Genomic DNA, 23,078 nt, shown 5'->3' with positions numbered 1-23,078 from the left:
TATGCATGGTGTAGTGAAAAGGGCCGGGATAGATCGTGCCAATCCCGATAAAGCAGTCGAAAGGGCAAAGCCCGAAAAGCTAACGTACGCGAGCAGCATGCAGCGTCAAGCCTGCCGGCGGTCCGACGAGCGAAACGGCGTGCCGCGCGCGAATGGAGGGGATCAGGGGATGGACGCGCCAGCGGTGATCACTGATGACACGATCTCTAATGGACACGCAACGGCTGCCACACGGAGTAGTCATCAGGGGCAGCGGCGCGGCAGTCCTCCCCGGGCCGGGCTCCTCTCCCCGCGGGCGGTTGCTGACATGATCTCTAACGGGCCAGATGTAATCGTTTGGGACTGACTGGGCTTGCAAGGACAGCCCAGGTCTGATTGTTTTTTTCTCTTTCGCGAAAGGGTCCTGCACAAATCCTCGTACACGAACAGTCATGCCGTGAGGAAAGGAGTGCAGCTCAATTTTACAGCAATGGTGGGTGTAGCGGCAACCACTCAAACGAATGCATTATCTGTTGCGCAAGCATTTTACAGCAATGGTGCCGATCAAGGGAGAAGCAGAAAAAGGAACTGGATGGGGTCGGTCACCCAAAGCCACAAAACAAAAACCCGTCGTATAATCCTTGTTGGGCACACAAATGGTATAATAATAAGTATCTAATTTAGATTCACACCCCCGAAACTTACAGGCGGCGACCTTGTGGTGGGTGTGCCCACGGTGTACCATCTAGCAGAGGACCCATCAACCGAAAACAGCGGCAACACAGTGTTCACTGATACATACACCCCCACCATGACCCACTCAAGAAACCAACTCCGACAGACTCTCACTAGTCGCTATGGTTGCCATCCATTTCCCCTAGAAATAGTGTGCCTCAAAACTGATCTCCCCAAAGCAGGTAGGCCAAGGCAACGAAAAAAACACCCCTCACCTGCGATCACCAAATCACAGACAGGATTCTGGCCCCGTGCCAGTCCCAGGCATCGGCAAAACTCAAGACACGACCCAACCATGCTGTAGTAATCACTGTGCAGTTGCCTTCTCCAACTTCTCTTTTGCAATTTCAGCTTTTCTTTCCTCGGCGTGCATAGTCTGCATAAGGCTCTGGAACCTACTTGGATCAGATGCTTGAAAACCTGTACCAAGAGATTACCACCTTGTCGGGTAACTGTTGGAGTAATGGGTTTGGCCCATTCATTTCATTGCATTAAAAGAATTTAAAGCCCACTATTAATGCTAGGGAATTAATGCTTAATTCCGTACCGGGAATTGAGGAGGATCTCAACCGACTTAAAAGGTGGACTTCGTGTACACCACTTGAGAAGCCGGTAAGAGGAGGACGGTGAACCACACGCGCGCGCGCGCTCGCTCGCCTCGCCGAGCCGTGGCCGAGGCCGAGGCGAGGTGCGGCCGGCGGTGCGCGGCCGGACGTGACGTGCGATGTGCTGAGATGAGAACATTTTTGCAGTAAAGAGCATTCAAACAGAGGGTTAATGTCGATTCTAATGACCAGACATTGAAGGCTCTTTACGACGTCCAGGTTCATTGAACCTGAGGCACATTAACTGCCGCTCATCAAAGCCATTCATGACGTCCAGGTTCGTTGAACCTGAGGCATCTCGTGCCTATATAAGCCAGCACCCTCTCCTCCCATCCTCACTCATCTCAAGCACTCATCCAGATACTCCTCTTCAGGAGACCTCTCCCTTCTCCCTCAGCTGCTTTCTGCCTTCCCCACCGCTAGCACTGCGCGCACAGGTCTAGCAAGAGCAGGGCCTCCGGAACCTCTGCTCGCTGAAGGTCCTGCACGGGACGCGGGCAATTAGGTTTTTGGGGAGCGTCTTGACGCGACTGCTCGCTCCCTGAACGACTCCTTCGTCTACTTCCCGGCGCAACTGCTCGTGCGAACGACTACTTCGTCTATGAAATGAACCGGATTCCCGTATCGAGGAATCCGACTCCCTGTATCGTCGTGATAGTCCCTGGATCAAGCGCTATCACATACAGAACTCATTTCAGGCATAATATCACAGTCATACTCATTAAGAGGTCAATCACGGGTTTAATTATTACATAAATCCAGAGGATCTGTAGTACGGAATTTATTACAAGCCTTTCGGCTAAATCGAGCAAGCAGGAGGCGCATAGCGGTAGCTAGGTCTTCGGCCGTCCTCCATCTTCAGGATCCACCTCCACAGGCGACTTGAGCGCAGCTCGGGCCTTAGTCGTACCATCCGTCGTCGTTGGGGTCGAATTCCGGGTCGGATCCTGCATCGTACCAGGCTATCCCCAAGGAATGGGATAGGTTCACGTCACCATCTGTATGCAAGCTTTATGTGGTCTATACTACGGATATAACAGAGTTCAAGGGTAAAGCTGGGGGTTTCCCTATGCATGCAATATAATATATATATAAGAATACACATCTCCTTTCATTCCTGACTCGGGCCCTTCCGGCATTCCGGACTCCCGGTCACACACACCTTCCAACACCACCAAGTCGATGCGAGGACTCCCTCTCCTCGCATCTCAACTGCCCCTGGCAGGACAATATTCTAGAGGGAGGTAGAGATCATGAGTAATACTAACTAATAAGAGCAACAGAGGAGTAGGGATGTCCATAACCGAGGACGCGGCTATACGTATAGTTTTCACCCTGCAGGGGTTGTATACCTGGACCCACTCGAATCGACACTAGACGGAGATCAGCCGACTAGTATACGAAACACCGGTCTACGAAACGGAAATAGGAGCCACGGCACCATCCGGCTTTCCCGGGTCTTGGGCGCATCCTCCCGCGAGAGGTCGCCCCGGGACTGTGAAGCCTCCCATGCGTCTCGGGGAACGTGAGGTCAGCACCTCCTTCCCCTGCACCGATACTCGATCCTCCTACCGGCTTGGTACCGCGCTTGCTAAGTCCGGACCGGGCCCACCCTCATAATGGGTAAGTGGTGTGCACGCTTACAAAGTCCCACAAGTCATGGTTACTCTCACCCGGTCCTTATCTGCCGGAGCGGGCATCTTCGTCACATGCGTATCCACCACGGTGGTCCGCAACTGCACCCATAACGGGTGCCTCACACACCTCAACACGTAAACAAAACTGTACCCGCCACAGGTACTCCGTAGGGTGTGCCAAGATACACACCCCAAGCCCTCGATCCACGATCGAGTTAGGTCGCCCACTCCCGGCTAAACCCTAATCACCAACTCCTGATGGGATCCACTTCACGCACGCCAAGACTATCCAACCATATCCCACACATACACATTCAAGGGTCTACAAGGCATTTCATATAATAAACGAATAAGATAGGTTGACAAGGAGTATGGTTCGTAAAGAGGCCATGCAGGTTTATCTCGATATACATATATACACATACAGCAAAAGCATATCTACAAGCAAATGCCTAATAGGGATTCAAATCGTAGATGGGCGTGAACCTGGCGTCTCCTTGAAGTCTTCCTGAGCCTCCGGGTAGTCCTGGTCGTCGGTCAGCTCCTCGCGGACGGGTCCTATTCGTAAATACGAGTAAGAGTAGGGACCAAAGTGCAAAAGTGCACAGAAAGGTTGCAAATAAGATTCAAATCACCACAATACCTATTCTAACAGGTGGCTCATGATTTTAGAAGAATTATGAAACTGGTTTCATAATTTTCGGAGATCCGGATAATTTATTATGAATTTTCTAAGGAAAAACCTATTTCTGAAATTAATAAAAGATTTTCAGAAAAGAAGGCCTGAAGACAGGGACACGTGGCAGCACCAGGGCGTGCCACGTGGCATGCTGACATCAGCATGACGTCAGCAGAGGGGGTCCGGGATGATGACGTCAGCAGTGGGCCCTGCTGACGTCAGCGTTGACCGGTCAACGTTGACCGGTCAACGGTCAACGGGGTTAGCGGTCAAGGGGCCCACTGGTCAGCCTCGGCACGAGGCTGACAGACGGGCCCCACGGTCAGGCCGGGGAAAGGCAAAAAGAAAAGGGCTCGGTGCTTGCATTGGGCTCAAAAGGGGGTTGGGCCGGCTTGGTTGGGCCAAGGCAACAGCACGGCATGGCTCGGGCTTGGTTGTGGGTGCGCGCGCACGCGCGCGGAGCCTGGCTGCCCAGGGCCGCGGCGTGGCCGTGCCGTGCGCGGGGCACCGGCATCCCGGGCCCGCGGCACGACGCGGCGGCGGGAAAGGCGACGGCGGTAGCGGGGGCTTGCAGCGGCGCGACGGGCTCCTGCAAGAGAAGTGGCACGGCGGCCGGGGGAGAAAGGGAAACCCTACGGTTTCTGCAGAGGGCTCATCGGCTTGGCCGGCAGCAGCGGGGAAGAAAAAGGGCGGCGGCCGTGGTCCTCACCGGAGGGGCTGAAGGGGAAAGGGCTGGCGCGGTGGCGGGTCGAGGCCGGCGGGTCGTAGCCGTGCAGGAAGAACCGCAGCGCCGGTGGAGTCGTTCGGGGCGCCGGCTCGGTGAAGGTCCGGTGCGGCGTCGGTGGAGTCGTCCTCGGGCTCCTCCTCGCGCGGCTCTTCTCCTTCTCCTCCTCTCCTCTCGCTTCTCCTCGTGCGGCGGCGGCGGGAAGGCGTAGAGGCGCGGGGGAAAAGGGGAGCGCGCGCGGGCGGTTGCGGCGGCTGTCGCGGAGCGGGGACAGGGGCGCGCGCATGGCAGGTGACGCAAGGAGCGGGGCCGCGGCCGGGGGAGAAAAAGAGGAAAGGGAAGCGGGCGGTTAGGGGCTCTGTCGTGGAGCGGCGGCGATCGGCGACGCGGGCGACGCGAGCCAGGAGAGGGCGCGGGCGAGAGGAAGGGGAAAGCTGACGGGTGGGGTCCGCCGTCAGCTGCCCCGGGTGAACGGAAGGGGGGCATCGCGAGGGTTCCCGGTGCTGGGCTGGGCCGGTGGCGGTCCGTGGGCCGTGCAGGCCGTGCACGTGGGCTGTGCTGCGCGGGGGAAGGAAGGGGGAACTGGGCTGGCTTGCGATGGTCTGTGGGTTGCGGCCCAGTAGGGGTGTTAGGGGTTAGTATTTAGGTTTGGATTTGAATTTGTTTGGCCCAAACAAATTCAAATCCCACACATTTGTAATAGCAAATGGAAGATTCCAATCAAGAAGAACCCAACAGCAACTCCAAAACAAGTTTATCCGTAAAATTTTTTGAAATTCACAAATTTTGCTAAACAAACCCTATTAATACTAACATGGAATGTTACAGACTCCCCCCCTCACAAGAATCTCGTCCCCGAGATTAGAGGTTTACCTGGTCCTCGAAAAGGTGTGGGTATTTCTCTTTCAGATCGGACTCCTTCTCCCAAGTGGCTTCCCGTTCAGTGTGATTACTCCAAAGTACCTTGCAGTAGGGGATGGAGGTCCTTCTAGTCTCTTTATCTGCCCGGGCTAGAATCTTCACGGGGTTCTCTACATACTCGAGCGTTTCTTGCAAGTCCACTGCCTCAGGGGGTATTGTTTCATCCGGTACCCGCAAGCATTTGCGTAACTGAGATACGTGGAAAACCGGGTGTATCCCAGCAAGTCCTTCTGGTAGCTTCAGTTTGTACGCTAATCCTCCGATCCTTTGGATGATCGGATACGGTCCAACGAACCTCGGAGCTAGTTTCCCGTTGACGTGAAACCTCTTGGTGCCTCGGAGTGGTGACACCTTCAGGTATACGTGATCTCCGACCTCGAACGAGAGGTCTCTCCTCCTCTTGTCGGCGTAGCTCTTCTGTCTGCTCTGCGCTATCTTCAGGTTCTCCCTGATCTTGGCGACATTCTCCTCAGCCTCTAATATAGAGTCTGGACCAAAATACGATCTCTCTCCGGTTTCTGACCACATCAGCGGTGTTCTGCATTTTCTGCCATAAAGTGCCTCGAAAGGTGACATTCGCAAACTGGCCTGATGGCTGTTGTTGTACGTGAACTCAGCATAGGACAAACTCTTCTCCCAATCACTCCCATAGGCTAGCACACAAGCCCTGAGTAAGTCCTCGAGTATCTGGTTCACTCTCTCGGTCTGTCCATCCGTTTGGGGGTGAAAGGCGGTGCTGTAATCTAGCTGAGTCCCTATGGACTTGTGTAGGCTCTGCCAGAATTTTGCGGTGAACTGAGGGCCTCGGTCTGATACTATCCTTCGTGGTGCTCCGTGAAGTTTCAGAATATTCTCTATGTACAGCTCGGATAGTCGGCTTACGGGGTACGTGGTCTTGACAGGGATAAAGTGTGCCACTTTGGTTAGGCGGTCAACGATTACCCAAATGGAGTCATTGCCCTTCAGAGTCCGGGGTAACCCTGTTATGAAGTCCATGCAAATGTTGTCCCACTTCCATACGGGGATATCAAGTGGTTTCAGCAGACCGGCAGGGCGCTGGTGTTCTGCCTTGATCCTTCTACAAATATCACACTTAGCCACGAATTCGGCTATGTCCGTTCTCATGTCGTTCCACCAGAAACGGTCCTTTAGGTCTTGGTACATCTTCGTACACCCCAGGTGTATGGCGTACTTGGAGTTATGCGCTTCATCTAGAATCTCGGCACGGATCCCTTGATCCTGGGGTACACATATGCGATCTTTCAGCCATATGGTCCCTTGGTCGTCGATCCGGTAGTCGGTCGCTTTTCCGTCTCGCATTGCTCGCTTGAGCTTCTGCAACTCCGGGCATCGTCGCTGTGCTTGCCTGATTCGATCTTCCAGATCGTACTTGACTGTCATTGTGTTCAGGTGCCCTTGCTCTACTATTTCCAGCTTCAGTCTCTCGAGTTCATCGCACAGCGCAGGCTGTTCGTCCCGAACCATCAGGTTACTGCAATAGTGCTTTCGGCTCAAGGCGTCAGCAACGACGTTAGCCTTGCCGGGGTGGTACTGGATATTCAGGTCGTAGTCCTTGATCAGCTCTAACCATCTTCTCTGCCTCATATTCAGCTCCGCCTGAGTGAAGAAATACTTTAGGCTCTTGTGGTCGGTATAGATGTCGCACTTGTTGCCAATTAGGTAGTGCCTCCAAATCTTCAAGGCGTGCACAACAGCTGCGAGTTCAAGGTCGTGGGTAGGGTAGTTTTCTTCGTGTTTCCTCAACTGTCGGGAGGCATACGCAACAACTTTGCCATCCTGCATCAGCACACAACCCAAGCCTTGACGAGACGCGTCACAATAGACTACGAAGTCCTTCCGGATGTCCGGAAGAGTGAGGACTGGAGTAGTTGTGAGTCGGGACTTGAGCTCTTGAAAGCTGGCTTCGCACTTGGATGACCATACGAACGGTACGTTGTTCTTGAGTAGCTCGGTTATAGGTTTGGTGATTTTGGAAAAGTTCTCAATAAATCGCCGGTAGTAGCCCGCCAAACCCAGAAAGCTTCGAATATCGGTAACGCTCTTCGGCTGCTGCCATTCGGACACTGCTTCGATCTTCTCGTGATCTACAGCTACCCCTTCTGCAGTCAACACGTGGCCTAGGAAAGCAACCTTCTCTAGCCAAAATTCGCATTTACTGAACTTGGCATACAGTTGGTTCTGCCTCAACCTCTCGAGTACAATCCTCAGATGCTCAGCGTGTTCTTCGGCTGTCTCGGAGTAGATCAAGATGTCGTCGATGAAGACTACGACGAACTTGTCCAGTTCTTCCATGAACACCTTGTTCATCATATTCATGAAGTAAGCGGGTGCATTGGTCAGTCCGAAAGATACTACGATGAACTCGTACTGGCCATATCTGGTCACGAACGCTGTCTTCGGGATATCGCTTTCCCGGATCTTCATCTGATGGTATCCGGATCTCAGATCGATCTTGCTGAAGAATTTGGCCTTCCGCAACTGGTCAAGCAGGTCATCGATTCTGGGCAACGGGTACTTGTTCTTGATGGTCACGGCGTTCAGCGATCGGTAGTCGATGCATAGCCTCATGGTTCCATCCTTCTTCCTCACGAATAAAACAGGTGATCCCCATGGTGATGCACTAGGCCTGATGTACTGTTTATCTAGCAGGTCCTTCAGCTGATTTTTCAACTCGGTGAGTTCTTCTGCGGACATGCGGTAGGGTCGCTTCGCGATCGGTGCCGTCCCTGGCACAAGGTCAATCACGAACTCGACATCCCTGTCCGGTGGTAGTCTCGGTAGTTCCTCGGGAAACACATCAGGATACTCGCAAATCACTGGTACATCCTCGAGTGTCCTCTTCTCCAAGCTGTTCAGATTGTACAACTGAGGTACATCTCGGGACTTCAACGGTTCCACCTCGATTTTCTTCCCACTAGGGTGTTCCAGGGTCACCAACCTGGGCGAGCAAGATATGACACCCTTATGTGCTGTCAACCAATCCATTCCCAAAATAACATCTATCCCTTCTGACGGCAGTACTGTCAGGTCAGCTGTGAATGGCAGTCCCTGAATCATGATTTTCACTCCTTTACATGCTAATGTGCACCTATGATCCCCCAGCGGGGAGCTAGTGATGATAGGATGGTTTCTTGGGGTCATCGGAAGGGATTTCTGTGCAACACACTTTGAAGAGATGTAGGAGCAAGTGGCTCCAGAGTCAAACAACACCAAGGCTTTAGAGCCGTTGATAAGATACTCACCTGTCACGACGTTGGGGGCATCCCGGGCTTCCTCCTCTGTCAGGTGGGTGAGGCGGCCACGGTCTGCGGAGCGCGGAGCTTGAGCGGGCCTGCCGGTGGAGCCAGGCGCGCGGGCTGGAGTCGAGGTCTTCTTCTCGGGGCACTCATAGGACTTGTGGCCCGGTTTGTTGCAGGTGAAGCAAACAAACGGCGTCGAGCCACTGTTGGTCCTCTGTGCCGGCTGCTGGCGGTGATAGTTGCCTCCTCCCTGGTTCTGTCCTCCGTGAGTCCTGTTGCCGGAGTAGTGGTTGCCTCCTCCACCGAAGTTCCTGCTCGGCTGACTGGAGCCGGATCGGAAACCGCTCCTCGGTGGCAGAGGTGGCGCGTTCCTTGCCTTCTGGAAGGGCCGGTCTCGAACCTGGTGGTCGGTCTGGCACTTCTTGTTGCGCTGACGGTCCTCCCATCCTAGTCTCTCCCTCTCCACAGCAATGGCACGGTTGACCAAGCTGCGAAGGGATGGGTACTCGCATCCCGTCATGATCTGACGGATGCCGTGGTGTAGTCCTCGAAGAAACCAGAACTGCTTCTTCTCCTCGGTGTTGGTGTCGTCTGCAGCGTACCTCATCATCTTGGTGAAGTGACGCTCGTACTCCTCCACCCTCATCGTACCCTGGGTCATGGTACGGAACTCCTGTGCCTTCTGAATCATCACTTGCCGGGGCACGTGCTGCTCACGGAATGCCCTGGCAAACTCCTCCCACGAGATGTGGGCTGGGTCATGGTGGGAGTCACAGTAGCTGTCCCACCACGACTTGGCGGTACCCTCAAGCTGGTGGACTGCGAGCGCGACGCACTCCTCGTCGGTGCAGTTGGTGAGGTCCAACTTGGTCTCGATCACCCTTAGCCAGTCATCGGCTTCCAGGGGGTCCTCGGCGTAGCTGAAAGTCGGGGCCTTCAGGCGGATGAACCTCTCGATCTTGCGCTGGAGGTCTTCTTCAGGCGGGCCATGGCGGTTGGCCCCGTGGTTCCTCTGGTCAACTGACTCAGCCAGACGCTGAAGTAGCTGCGTCTGCCTGTCCATGATCTCTGCGAGTGTCGGCGGTGGCGGCGGCGGCTGCTGTGATGGCTCAGCGTCGATCTCCTCATCGACCTCCTCCTCATCAGCTTCGTCTCCACGGCGTGCCTCCCCAAAGGCGCGGGGTGCGGCAACCGCGGCAGGTCCTCTGCCTCTTCCACGCCCTGCTGCCGGGGCACGTGCCGGGGCAGCACGTCCGCGCCCACGGCCAAACGGGCGGCCTCATCCGCGTGCTTCGGCTGCGGCTTCCTCCTGGGCGGCTTGCTCGAAACGAGCCATCAAGCGGTCGGATCTCCGGATCGACATTTCCTGTGTAGGGTGAAGGGGAAAGGTTCCCTCTTGTAAACGCCGGCACTCACCACCCAAAGTAAAAGAATACACACATGGGCAAACATGCCAATTATCCGAGAAAAATGCAAGAATAAAGGCAATAATATTTTAAAATGAAAGTAATTATTGAACAAAACAATGCGAAGATTAAAGAGTCATAACATCCATCCATTTAGTCATCGATCAGGCAGTACAAGGAATCACCGGTGTTATCTCGAGGTCAACACAAAAGCCTTCAAGATAACACCCCCAACTCACACTCTAGGGATACATCGTGAATGATTACAAAAGAATGGCGACTCCTAGCGTGTCTACCCAGACTCGTGACATCACAGGACGCTAGCCGGAAACGTGTCATCGGCTCAAAACATGACTCATGAGGAACTCTCGCCGGAATGCACCATCGGCGGCTACCTACCCTACAACTACTCCTAACTAAGACACTGACTCACGCCCTAGTAGAAGGTGACGCGTGGCTTCTTGTAGGACAGCACACGCTTGTACTCCTCCGGGTAGTCCTCCGGGAAGATGGCGTCGATGGCGGCGACGGCCTCCACCACCTCCTCGGTCTCGATCGCGGGCGGCATCTCCTCGTGGGGGCATAGGTGTAGGCGAAGCTCCGTGGGGATGAGCTTGAAGTCCTCCTTCCTCACCAGGGGCTGTCTCTCCTCGGGTAGCTGATTCCTCAGCTCGTGGATCTCGTCGACGCGGATGGAGTCGGAAATCTCCCACGTCTGCAAGGCGCGTGCGGCCTTGTCGCGGAGGTACACGGCGGTGCGGGTCAGCAAGGCGATGTTCTTCTTGTTCCTCTCCAGCCGGGTCTCCAGCTCCTTCACCCGGTCCTCGGTCTTGGCCTCGAAATAACAGTGCAGGGTCATGAAGTCCTGCTGGTCGTCCACCTGAGTCTGCAGCTGGCGGCACTCGGCCTCACTGTCGGTGGCCCGATCCTTGAGCTTGCTGATGGTGTCGAGGTAGTCCTTCTCCTTGAGCTTCCACTCGGCCTTCTCCTCCCGGAGCTTCTGGAGCTCGGTCTCGGTCTGGAGTAGCTTGGCTTCGGCAGCCGTCCTCAGCTGGGTCTCTGTCTGACGCATCAAATGCGCCTCCATGTAGTTCCTTTGGTTGCGGCGGGCCTCTCTCTGGGCTGTGGTGAAGAGCTGGTTCCACCCCTGAATCTCGTGCTGCAGGACGTGGATGTGCCTCACACTGTCGTAGAAACCCAGGTGGAGCTGATCGCTCTCCGAAGAGAGGTTCACAGCTAGGTGGTCCAGGTCGTAGAGGTAAGAGCCGGTGGTGTGGATCATGGGCTGGTCCCCTCCGGTCTCCTGAACCGGGGCAGAGTACATCTCCAGGTAGACGGCCTCGGGGTCCTCATTGGGCAGGACGGCCCGAGGTAGCAGGCGGAAAGAGGAGTCTGCGAACTTGGTCTACCAGAACTGGGCAAGCAGCTCCATCGTCATCTTCCGAGCGGCTGACTGGACAGCGGTCTCGGTGAGTACGCCGAAGCTGTGGACCATCTTGCCCTCGAAGGCGGGCACTGCAGGGTCAGGCAAGACGACGAGCGTGGCCATCTTGGAGTAGTATGGGGGAGCGGTGGCCGACTTCAGGGCGAGCTTGATGTAGGCCAGGTCGATGCCGATGTGCTCCACCGCGCGCTCGAACCACCTGAAGACGCCTCTCTGGTGGTACTCCTCGTACAGCTCGAGGTCGTGGGTCACGCTCTCCATTGTAGTTGCCATCGCGGTTGCTACCCTGCGTAGGAACGCGAGAATTGAGTCAGCGTAGGTAAGAGAGTAACTCAAGAGTGGAGGTAAATTGAGTCAAGGGGTCGACAGAAAAATAGTCCAAGGTATTATAATCAGTGGATGGAATCGTATAGATTTCCCTAGGTCTATCGACCATGTCTAAGGCTCGTGCTACGGTCAAGCATGGCTCTGATACCAACTGAAATGAACCGGATTCCCGTATCGAGAAATCCGACTCCCTGTATCGTTCTGATAGTCCCTGGATCAAGCGCTATCACATACAGAACTCATTTCAGGCATAATATCACAGTCATACTCATTAAGAGGTCAATCACGGGTTTAATTATTACATAAATCCAGAGGATCTGTAGTACGGAATTTATTACAAGCCTTTCGGCTAAATCAAGCAAGCAGGAGGCGCATAGCGGTAGCTAGGTCTTCGGCCGTCCTCCATCTTCGGGATCCACCTCCACAGGCGACTTGAGCGCAGCTCGGGCCTTAGTCGTACCATCCGTCATCGTTGGGGTCGAATTCCGGGTCGGATCCTGCATCGTACCAGGCTATCCCCAAGGAATGGGATAGGTTCACGTCACCATCTGTATGCAAGCTTTATGTGGTCTATACTATGGATATAACAGAGTTCAAGGGTAAAGCTGGGGGTTTCCCTATGCATGCAATATAATATATATAAGAATACACATCTCCTTTCATTCCTGACTCGGGCCCTTCCGGCATTCCGGACTCCCGGTCACACACACCTTCCAACACCACCAAGTCGATGCGAGGACTCCCTCTCCTCGCATCTCAACTGCCCCCTGGCAGGACAATATTCTAGAGGGAGGTAGAGATCATGAGTAATACTAACTAATAAGAGCAACAGAGGAGTAGGGATGTCCATAACCGAGGACGCGGCTATACGTATAGTTTTCACCCTGCAGGGGTTGTACACCTGGACCCACTCGAATCGACACTAGACGGAGATCAGCCGACTAGTATACGAAACACCGGTCTACGAAACGGAAATAGGAGCCACGGCACCATCCGGCTTTCCCGGGTCTTGGGCGCATCCTCCCGCGAGAGGTCGCCCCGGGACTGTGAAGCCTCCCATGCGTCTCGGGGAACGTGAGGTCAGCACCTCCTTCCCCTGCACCGATACTCGATCCTCCTACTGGCTTGGTACCGCGCTTGCTAAGTCCGGACCGGGCCCACCCTCATAATGGGTAAGTGGTGTGCACGCTTACAAAGTCCCACAAGTCATGGTTACTCTCACCCGGTCCTTATCTGCCGGAGCGGGCATCTTCGTCACATGCGTATCCACCACGGTGGTCCGCAACTGCACCCATAACGGGTGCCTCACACACCTCAACACGTAAACAAAACTGTACCCGCCACAGGTACTCCGTAGGGTGTGCCAAGATACACACCCCAAGCCCTCGATCCACGATCGAGTTAGGTCGCCCACTCCCGGCTAAACCCTAATCACCAACTCCTGATGGGATCCACTTCACGCACGCCAAGACTATCCAACCATATCCCACACATACACATTCAAGGGTCTACAAGGCATTTCATATAATAAACGAATAAGATAGGTTGACAAGGAGTATGGTTCGTAAAGAGGCCATGCAGGTTTATCTCGATATACATATATACACATACAGCAAAAGCATATCTACAAGCAAATGCCTAATAGGGATTCAAATCGTAGATGGGCGTGAACCTGGCGTCTCCTCGAAGTCTTCCTGAGCCTCCGGGTAGTCCTGGTCGTCGGTCAGCTCCTCGCGGACGGGTCCTATTCGTAAATACGAGTAAGAGTAGGGACCAAAGTGAAAAAGTGCACAAAAAGGTTGCAAATAAGATTAAAATCACCACAATACCTATTCTAACAGGTGGCTCATGATTTTAGAAGAATTATGAAACTGGTTTCATAATTTTTGGAGATCCGGATAATTTATTATGAATTTTCTAAGGAAAAACCTATTTCTGAAATTAATAAAAGATTTTCAGAAAAGAAGGCCTGAAGACAGGGACACGTGGCAGCACCAGGGCGTGCCACGTGGCATGCTGACGTCAGCATGACGTCAGCAGAGGGGGTCCGGGATGATGACGTCAGCAGTGGGCCCTGCTGACGTCAGCGTTGACCGGTCAACATTGACCGGTCAACGGTCAACGGGGTTAGCGGTCAAGGGGCCCACTGGTCAGCCTCGGCACGAGGCTGACAGACGGGCCCCACGGTCAGGCCGGGGAAAGGCAAAAAGAAAAGGGCTCGGTGCTTGCATTGGGCTCAAAAGGGGGTTGGGCCGGCTTGGTTGGGCCAAGGCAACAGCACGGCATGGCTCGGGCTCGGTTGTGGGTGCGCGCGCACGCGCGCGGAGCCTGGCTGCCCAGGGCCGCGGCGTGGCCGTGCCGTGCGCGGGGCACCGGCATCCCGGGCCCGCGGCACGACGCGGCGGCGGGAAAGGCGACGGCGGTAGCGGGGGCTTGCAGCGGCGCGACGGGCTCCTGCAAGAGAAGTGGCACGGCGGCCGGGGGAGAAAGGGAAACCCTACGGTTTCTACAGAGGGCTCATCGGCTTGGTCGGCAGCAGCGGGGAAGAAAAAGGGCGGCGGCCGTGGTCCTCACCGGAGGGGCTGAAGGGGAAAGGGCTGGCGCGGTGGCGGGTCGAGGCCGGCGGGTCGTAGCCGTGCAGGAAGAACCGCAGTGCCGGTGGAGTCGTTCGGGGCGCCGGCTCGGTGAAGCTCCGGTGCGGCGTCGGTGGAGTCGTCCTCGGGCTCCTCCTCGCGCGGCTCTTCTCCTTCTCCTCCTCTCCTCTCGCTTCTCCTCGTGCGGCGGCGGCGGGAAGGCGTAGAGGCGCGGGGGAAAAGGGGAGCGCGCGCGGGCGGTTGCGGCGGCTGTCGCGGAGCGGGGACAGGGGCGCGCGCATGGCAGGTGACGCAAGGAGCGGGGCCGCGGCCGGGGGAGAAAAAGAGGAAAGGGAAGCGGGCGGTTAGGGGCTCTGTCGTGGAGCGGCGGCGATCGGCGACGCGGGCGACGCGAGCCAGGAGAGGGCGCGGGCGAGAGGAAGGGGAAAGCTGACGGGTGGGGTCCGCCCGTCAGCTGCCCCGGGTGAACGGAAGGGGGGCGTCGCGAGGGTTCCCGGTGCTGGGCTGGGCCGGTGGCGGTCCGTGGGCCGTGCAGGCCGTGCACGTGGGCTGTGCTGCGCGGGGGAAGGAAGGGGGAACTGGGCCGGCTTGCGATGGTCTGTGGGTTGCGGCCCGGTAGGGGTGTTAGGGGTTAGTATTTAGGTTTGGATTTGAATTTGTTTGGCCCAAACAAATTCAAATCCCACACATTTGTAATAGCAAATGGAAGATTCCAATCAAGAAGAACCCAACAGCAACTCCAAAACAAGTTTATCCGTAAAATTTTTTGAAATTCACAAATTTTGCTAAACAAACCCTATTAATACTAACATGGAATGTTACAGTCTACTTCCCGGCGTAACCGCTCGTGCGAACGACTACTTCGTCTACTTCCCGGCGTGACCGTTCGTGGGACTGCACTGCGAACATCTTCCTGCATCGACATAGTTCGGCTACTTCGAGCAAGGCCAGTCGAATAGCATGTCTATTCCAGCTGGTAACGGCGCAACCGGTGCCTCCGGCACTGGTCCCGCCTTGGGGTACTTACTAAACCTACTCTGGTTTAATTCTTTGTTCATGCTTATTAGTGAGAATAACATGAACACTAGCACATATATTGTACACAAATTATCACTCATCTATATCATGAAATTGATATTAATATTTGGAATTAAAATATACCAAAAATTGCCTAGTTATCTAACAATCCAAAAACCTAATCTTGTTAATAGGCTTTCGGTATCTAGCTTTGCTGCATCAATCAAACCACCACCTTTTGATGGTTCAAATTACAAACGTTGGCAAGAGCGGCTTATACTGTGGTTAACACTGTCGAGAGTGATCCATGTGAAAGAGGGTAATCCTGAACAATTCTCTCCAGAGGAAGAGAGTGCGTTCGATGAGGCTGATATCCTCTTTCGAGGCTTGATCATTAGTGTTCTCGGTGATAACCTGGTGGATTCTTATATCCGGCTGCCAACTGGCAAGGCATTGTGGGATGCTCTTGAGTCTCAATATGGAGTATCTGACGCCGGGAGTGAGTTGTATATCATGGAGCAGTTCCTTGAGTACAGGATGGTCGAAGACCGTTCTGTAGTGGAACAGGCTCATGAAATACATACTCTGGCAAAAGATCTCAAAAATTGCAGCAAAGAGTCCCCATGTGTGTTACCCAATAAGTTTGTGGCTGGAGGTATAATCTCTATGCTGCCACCTTCTTGGAGGGACTTTGCTACTTCTCTAAAACACAAGAGACAAGAGTTCACAATAGATGGACTCATAGGGACTCTTGATGTTGAGGAGAAGGCGAGAGCAAAGGACATACGTGGGAAAGGAGTTGTTGGTGCTTCAAGTGCCAATCTTGTTCAAAAGAACAACTCCCACAAGAATAAGAAAAAGCCACCGCAGAACCAACCAAAGACTAAGAAGACAACCACTTTTAAGAAGAAGAAGAAGACGGGAGCTTGCTATGTGTGCGGTAGTACGGATCACTTTGCTGCAAAGTGTCCGAACCGCAAAGGCAACGACTCCGCCAACATGGTTATTAGCGAGCCTGGAGGAACATCGGGGTACGGTAATTTATTACCTACTGTTCTTTCAGTCTTTGGTTCACCCGAGTGGTGGGTTGACACTGGTGCTAATATTCATGTTTGTGCTGATGCTTCTTTGTTCTCTTCTTACCAGACCGGCGGGACTTCCTCCTTGCTGATGGGGAACGGATCACATGCGCGTGTTCTTGGTGTTGGTACGGTAAATCTGAAGTTTACTTCGGGGAAGACCGTGCAGCTGAAGAACGTGCAGCATGTCCCCACCATCAAGAAGAATTTAGTCAGCGGCTCTCTACTGTGTAGAGATGGTTTCAAATTAGTCTTTGAGTCCAATAAATGTATCTTGTCTAAGTGTGGTACTTTTGTTGGAAAAGGTTATGAAAGCGGAGGCTTGTTCCGTCTTTCTTTGTCAGATGTTTGTAATAAAGTTGCATACAATGTTATTAACGTTGATGAAACAAATGTTTGGCATTCGAGGCTTTGTCACGTTAATTTTGGTTGTATGATGCGCTTAGCTAATTTGAGCTTAATTCCAAAGTTTACTTTTATCAAAAATTCTAAGTGCCACGTATGTGTTGAATCAAAACAAACTCGTAAGCCTCATAAGACCGCAGAGGCAAGGAGCTTGGCACCCTTAGAATTAATTCATTCCGATTTATGCAAAATGAATGGAGTGTTGACAAAAGGTGGTAAAAAATATTTCATGACTTTGATTGATGATAGTACTAGATTTTGTTACATCTATTTGTTGAAGTCAAAAGATGAAGCTTTACACTACTTTAAAGTCTATAAAGCTGAAGTAGAAAACCAACTTGAGAGAAAGATCAAAAGAGTTAGGTCAGATCGTGGTGGCGAGTATTTCTCAAATTTATTTACTTTATTCTGCGAGGAACATGGTATTATTCATGAGAGGACGCCTCCCTATTCACCTCAGTCAAATGGGGTTGCCGAAAGAAAGAACCGCACTCTAACGGATTTGGTTAACGCCATGTTAGATACAGCGGGACTTTCCAAGGAATGGTGGGGTGAGGCTATATTGACTGCATGTCATGTCCTAAACCGTGTTCCTACAAAGAATAAAGAGATAACTCCATTCGAGGAATGGGAGAAGAAAAGGCCAACACTGTCATACTTACGTACATGGGGTTGTTTGGCAAAAGTGAGTGTGCCAATAACCAAGAAACGTAAGCTTGGACCTAAAACTGTGGATTGTATCTTTCTAGGTTATGCTATTCACAGCGTTGGATATAGATTTTTAATAGTAAAATCTGGAGTACCTGACATGCATGTTGGTACTATAATGGAGTCCAGAGATGCTACATTTTTTGAAAACATTTTTCCCATGAGAGATGAAACAAGTTCATCTAGGCAAGAGTTCATCGAGGATGATGGCTCTGCTGAGCCGATAGAACAAAATGAACATACACTTGTAGAAAATCCTGAGGAGGAGAATAATGATGCTCCGAGAAAGAGCAAGAGACAAAGGACTGTAAAGTCTTTTGGTGATGATTTCATTGTATACCTCATAGATGATACACCCAGAACCATTGAAGAGGCATATTCATCTCCTGATGCTGACTATTGGAAGGTAGCAGTAAGGAGTGAGATGGATTCTATTATGTCTAATGGAACCTGGGAGATCGTTGAACGTCCTTATGGATGTAAACCAGTTGGATGCAAGTGGGTGTTCAAGAAAAAGCTTAGGCCAGATGGTACTATTGAAAAGTACAAGGCTAGGCTTGTGGCCAAGGGTTATACCCAAAAAGAAGGAGAAGATTTCTTTGACACTTATTCACCAGTTGCCCGATTGACCACAATTCGAGTGTTACTTTCCCTGGCAGCCTCTTATAGTCTTCTCGTTCATCAGATGGACGTTAAGACGGCTTTCCTCAATGGAGAGTTAGAAGAGGAGATCTATATGGATCAGCCGGATGGGTTTGTATCAAAGGGTCAAGAAGGAATGGTTTGTAAGTTGTTAAAATCTTTATATGGTCTCAAGCAAGCGCCTAAGCAGTGGCATGAAAAGTTTGATAGAACTTTGACCTCTGCCGGCTTTGTTGTGAACGAAGCTGACAGATGTGTGTACTATCGCTATGGTGGGGCTGAAGGAGTGATTTTGTGCTTGTATGTGGATGACATACTGATCTTTGGCACTAGCCTTAATGTGATTAAGGAAGTCAAAGAGTTTTTATCTCAAAATTTTGAGATGAAGGATCTGGGAGAAGCTGATGTTATTCTTAATATAAAACTGGTAAAAGAGATCAATGGTGGGGTGATTCTTACACAGTCTCACTATGTGGAGAAGGTGTTAAGTCGCTTTGGTTATAGCGACTATAAACCTGTCTCAACACCATATGATGCCAGTTTAATTCTTAGAAAGAACAAAAGGATAATGCGAGATCAGCTGAGATACTCTCAGATCATTGGTTCATTAATGTATTTAGCGAGCGCTACAAGACCTGACATCTCGTTTGCTGTAAGCAAACTGAGCCGGTTTGTTTCAAACCCGGGAGATGATCATTGGAAGGCTCTTGAAAGAGTAATGCGCTATCTGAAGGGGACAATGAACTATGGAATTCACTACACCGGGTACCCAAGGGTACTAGAAGGGTATAGTGATTCAAATTGGATCTCTGATGCTGATGAGATAAAGGCCACAAGTGGATATGTGTTTACACTTGGTGGTGGAGCTGTTTCCTGGAAGTCTTGCAAGCAGACCATCTTAACGAGGTCAACTATGGAAGCAGAACTCACAGTATTAGATACCGCCACTGTTGAGGCTGAGTGGCTTCGTGAGCTCCTTATGGACTTGCCGATAGTTGAAAAACCGTTACCGGCAATCCTAATGAACTGTGACAATCAAACGGTAATTGTCAAGGTGAATAGTTCAAAGGATAACATGAAGTCATCTAGACATGTGAAAAGGCGGTTGAAATCTGTCAGGAAATTGAGAAACTCCGGAGTTATAACCCTGGACTATGTTCAGACGGCTAAAAATCTGGCAGATCAGTTTACAAAGGGTCTTTCACGAAATGTGATAGACAATGCATCTATAGAATTGGGCTTGAGACCCACGTGAGTCATTCTATAGTGGAAACCTGTCCTATGTGATCGGAGATCCCGTGAATTAGGATGGTGAAACAAACTAAAGTCTGACGGTGAGAAGAGAACCTTTGTGAAAAGGGCTCATTCCGTGTATAAGGTGCATTTCTCTTCTAATCTGTATAGCAGGTTGGTCTATACCTTAATGTGTTCCAGGTGGTTTCTTTAAAACAAATGAGTTGTTTTCTTGAAACAAAGATGTTGTCCTACAGAACATCTGAAAGGAACACACCTATATGAGTTTGACCACTGGTCATGGTCTATGAGAACTGGGTATTCTCTAAAAACTCAAGAAGGGCCTGGAGTATGACTTATAAGCTCCAAACCGCGGGGATGCTCTTGCAGCCTAGTATCAGTGTAGGGCTCTGGTCAAACTTGTTTGCACAAAACTGGCAATTCAAGGCATAGTCCATTGCACAGTTGTGAATAAGTGTAGCCTTTGTCCTAGATGGAAGTTCAACTTAACAGTCTCTGTCGAATACTGGTATATCAATGAGGGAATGAGGGCATTTCTAGTGCGGCTTGAATTTCTTGGTGGGGATTGTTGGAGTAATGGGCTTGGCCCATTCATTTCATTGCATTAAAAGAATTTAAAGCCCACTATTAATGCTAGGGAATCAATGCTTAATTCCGTACCGGGAATTGAGGAGGATCTCAACCGACTTAAAAGGTGGACTTCGTGTACACCACTTGAGAAGCCGGTAAGAGGAGGACGGTGAACCACACGCGCGCGCGCGCTCGCTCGCCTCGCCGGGCCGGGCCGTGGCCGTGGCCGTGGCCGTGGCCGTGGCCGTGGCCGAGGCGCAGCGCGGCCGGCCGGGCGGTGCGGTGCGGTGCCGTGCGCGGCCGGACGTGACGTGCGACGTGATGTGCTGAGATGAGAACATTTTTGCAGTAAAGAGCATTCAAACAGAGGGTTAATGTCGATTCTAATGACCAGACATTGAAGGCTCTTTACGACGTCCAGGTTCGTTGAACCTGAGTCATATTAACTGCCGCTCATCAAAGCCATTCATGACGTCCAGATTCGTTGAACCTGAGGCATCTCGTGCCTATATAAGCCAGCACCCTCTCCTCCCATCCTCACTCATCTCAAGCACTCATCCAGGTACTCCTCTTCAGGAGACCTCTCCCTTCTCCCTCAGCTGCTTTCTGCCTTCCCCACCGCTAGCACTGCGCGCACAGGTCTAGCGAGAGCAGGGCCTCCGGAACCTCTGCTCGCTGAAGGTCCTGCACGGGACGCGGGCAATTAGGTTTTTGGGGAGCGTCTTGACGCGACTGCTCGCTCTCTGAACGACTCCTTCGTCTACTTCCCGGCGCAACCGCTCGTGCGAACGACTACTTCGTCTACTTCCCGGCGTAACCGCTCGTGCGAACGACTACTTCGTCTACTTCCCGGCGTGACCGTTCGTGGGACTGCACTGCGAACATCTTCCTGCATCGATATAGTTCGGCTACTTCGAGCAAGGCCAGTCGAATAGCATGTCTATTCTAGCTGGTAACGGCACAACCGGTGCATCCGGCACTGGTCCCGTCTTGGGTTACTTACTAAACCTACTCTGGTTTAATTCTTTGTTCATGCTTATTAGTGAGAATAACATGAACACTAGCACATATATTGTACACAAATTATCACTCATCTATATCATGAAATTGATATTAATATTTGGAATTAAAATATACCAAAAATTGCCTAGTTATCTAACAGTAACTTGGGACACAGGAATGTTTCGATAAGAATGGATTCGTGCATAAAACAATCCTTACCCTGGATGGTTTCGACAAAGAAAATAAATGGGCCCACCTCATCTATTGGTGTCTGTAGCTCTTCATCGTCGCTAAAATCATCATCAGAATCATCTTCTGAATCTTCTCGATGGAAACCTCTCACCTGAATCATGGAAAGCAAAAGAAATAAATAGTGTGCACAGGGGGCAACCAAACATTAAGGGATATGCCCAAACTAAAATCTCACATATTTTCTACAAAGCCTTCAAGTTCTCGCTACAAAAAATTTCTGCTTACTGGGGTTCTACTCAGATTCATACTAAAATGTCAACTGTAACTGTCCTCAGTATATTAGTAAAATATGCTAACAAAAAGCCTACTGCACTTCATTCACAGGTCAGCATTCCTGTTGTAATTCTGGACATTTCCATAAATGAAAATGAAGTACGATCTCCTTTTTTTATTAGTGGCTCTTTACACTAACTTCCCCATGATAGTGTTTTTGGGGGGAAATGATGACCTCCAAGTGAAAAGGAGAGCATGACGCCACAACATGCTAAAATACAAACCATGTCAAGAGCACGGCACAAACCTCCGCAAAACTCTGAGGATTGAAATTATTACTCCATCGCCATCTTCATTATCAAGACCAATCTCTGTCAGACTCAACTTCATCATCCTCTTCTTCATCAGTATCAAAGCCATCCAAACCATCTGCAGCAGCTTCATTCTGCCTCTTGGATTCTGCTTATTAACGCAAAAGATCAAGAGTCAACAGAAGGATTTCATGATGCCTGTATCTTTGAATCAGTACTGTCAGTTCCATAATACACTTCACCACAACAATATCACAGCAAAAGGTAAAATAAGCATAGAAAAAAGTCACTAGCAAAAAGCATGCTGTGAGCATGATTAGCAAGGAGATCAAAACTCCACCGGCGGCTGATTAATTCAGCCAGCTGTTCAAAGTGTTAGAAGCACATATTACTCTATGAAGTGTTCGCCAATCATTAAACAATAAACAAGAGCAAAACTGGACCTGCAACTTGATCCTTGTAAGCCACAAGCAGCACTAGTGCAAGAACAACGTGATGGGTAACAACAACCTAGTGGCTTTTAATCTCGTAGCACTTGTTTTCTCTGCAGTTAACAATACTGCAAGTTCCACAACTTCTACTCCATTTCCATTAACATGATCAAAAGTAACAAGAGCACATCAACCATCTGAAATACTGCCCTCCCAAGACTACTGCTGTTTCTACCGTGGTATTGACATCCGACAAGACATTAATGACAGCTACTTCTCTACAAAAGACAGACTCATCCTCCAAGGCTAGTGGTATTGACATCCGACAAGACATTAATGATAGCTACTTCTCTACAAAAGACTGACTCGTCCTCCAAGGCTGTTCACGGCTCGGTCCTCAAATTGGCTGGTCGAGCGGCGTCTTCTGGTTGTAAACCTCGGCGCAGTACTTCCTGGCGATGCCGAGGTCGAAGAGCAGCTGGGAGTGGCTCTTCCTGCCCTTCAGGACCTGCTTGGCGTCGTCATTGAGTGCCTCGCCGAGAAGCTTGACGGGCTCGAGGTTGGTCTGGGTGAGGTCCGCCGCTGCCTCCTTGAGCTTTTTGGCCGCCTTGCGGATCTTGATGTGGTGCTTGGACATGTTGAGGATGATGTGGGCGCCGAGAAGGTCGGTGAGGTGGACCACGCGGCGGCTTGCGTTGTTGATGGCGCGAACGATGGGCACATGGGGCTCCAGCTTGTCGCCCCTGCTGACGATCCAGTGCTTGTCTTCGGTCATCTTCTTCAGGATCTTGCACATGCCGGAGGCGTCGCAGAGCCTCTGCAGCTCCGCCCCGATCGCGACCTTGACTCCCTCCTCATCCCCTGCTCTCCTGACGAGCTGCTG

At 51.6% G+C, this 23,078-nt stretch overlaps 1 long non-coding RNA gene across 1 annotated transcript; it reads right to left on the bottom strand.

Moving 5' to 3' along the window:
• Positions 1 to 596: 596 nt before the first annotated feature.
• LOC112873870 lies at positions 597 to 21,945 on the bottom strand. The gene is made up of 3 exons (XR_003224838.1): positions 21,761 to 21,945; positions 21,208 to 21,331; positions 597 to 1,134 (listed from the first exon to the last, which is right to left on the bottom strand). It is a non-coding gene; the product is annotated as an uncharacterized LOC112873870 (long non-coding RNA).
• Positions 21,946 to 23,078: the final 1,133 nt, after the last annotated feature.

This window comes from Panicum hallii, chromosome 9, assembly GCF_002211085.1.
Source record: "Panicum hallii strain FIL2 chromosome 9, PHallii_v3.1, whole genome shotgun sequence".
In the NCBI taxonomy this organism is placed as follows: domain Eukaryota; kingdom Viridiplantae; phylum Streptophyta; class Magnoliopsida; order Poales; family Poaceae; genus Panicum; species Panicum hallii.
The sequence above is the reverse complement of the archived record's forward strand: the minus strand, read 5'-3'. Positions and strand labels throughout refer to the sequence as shown.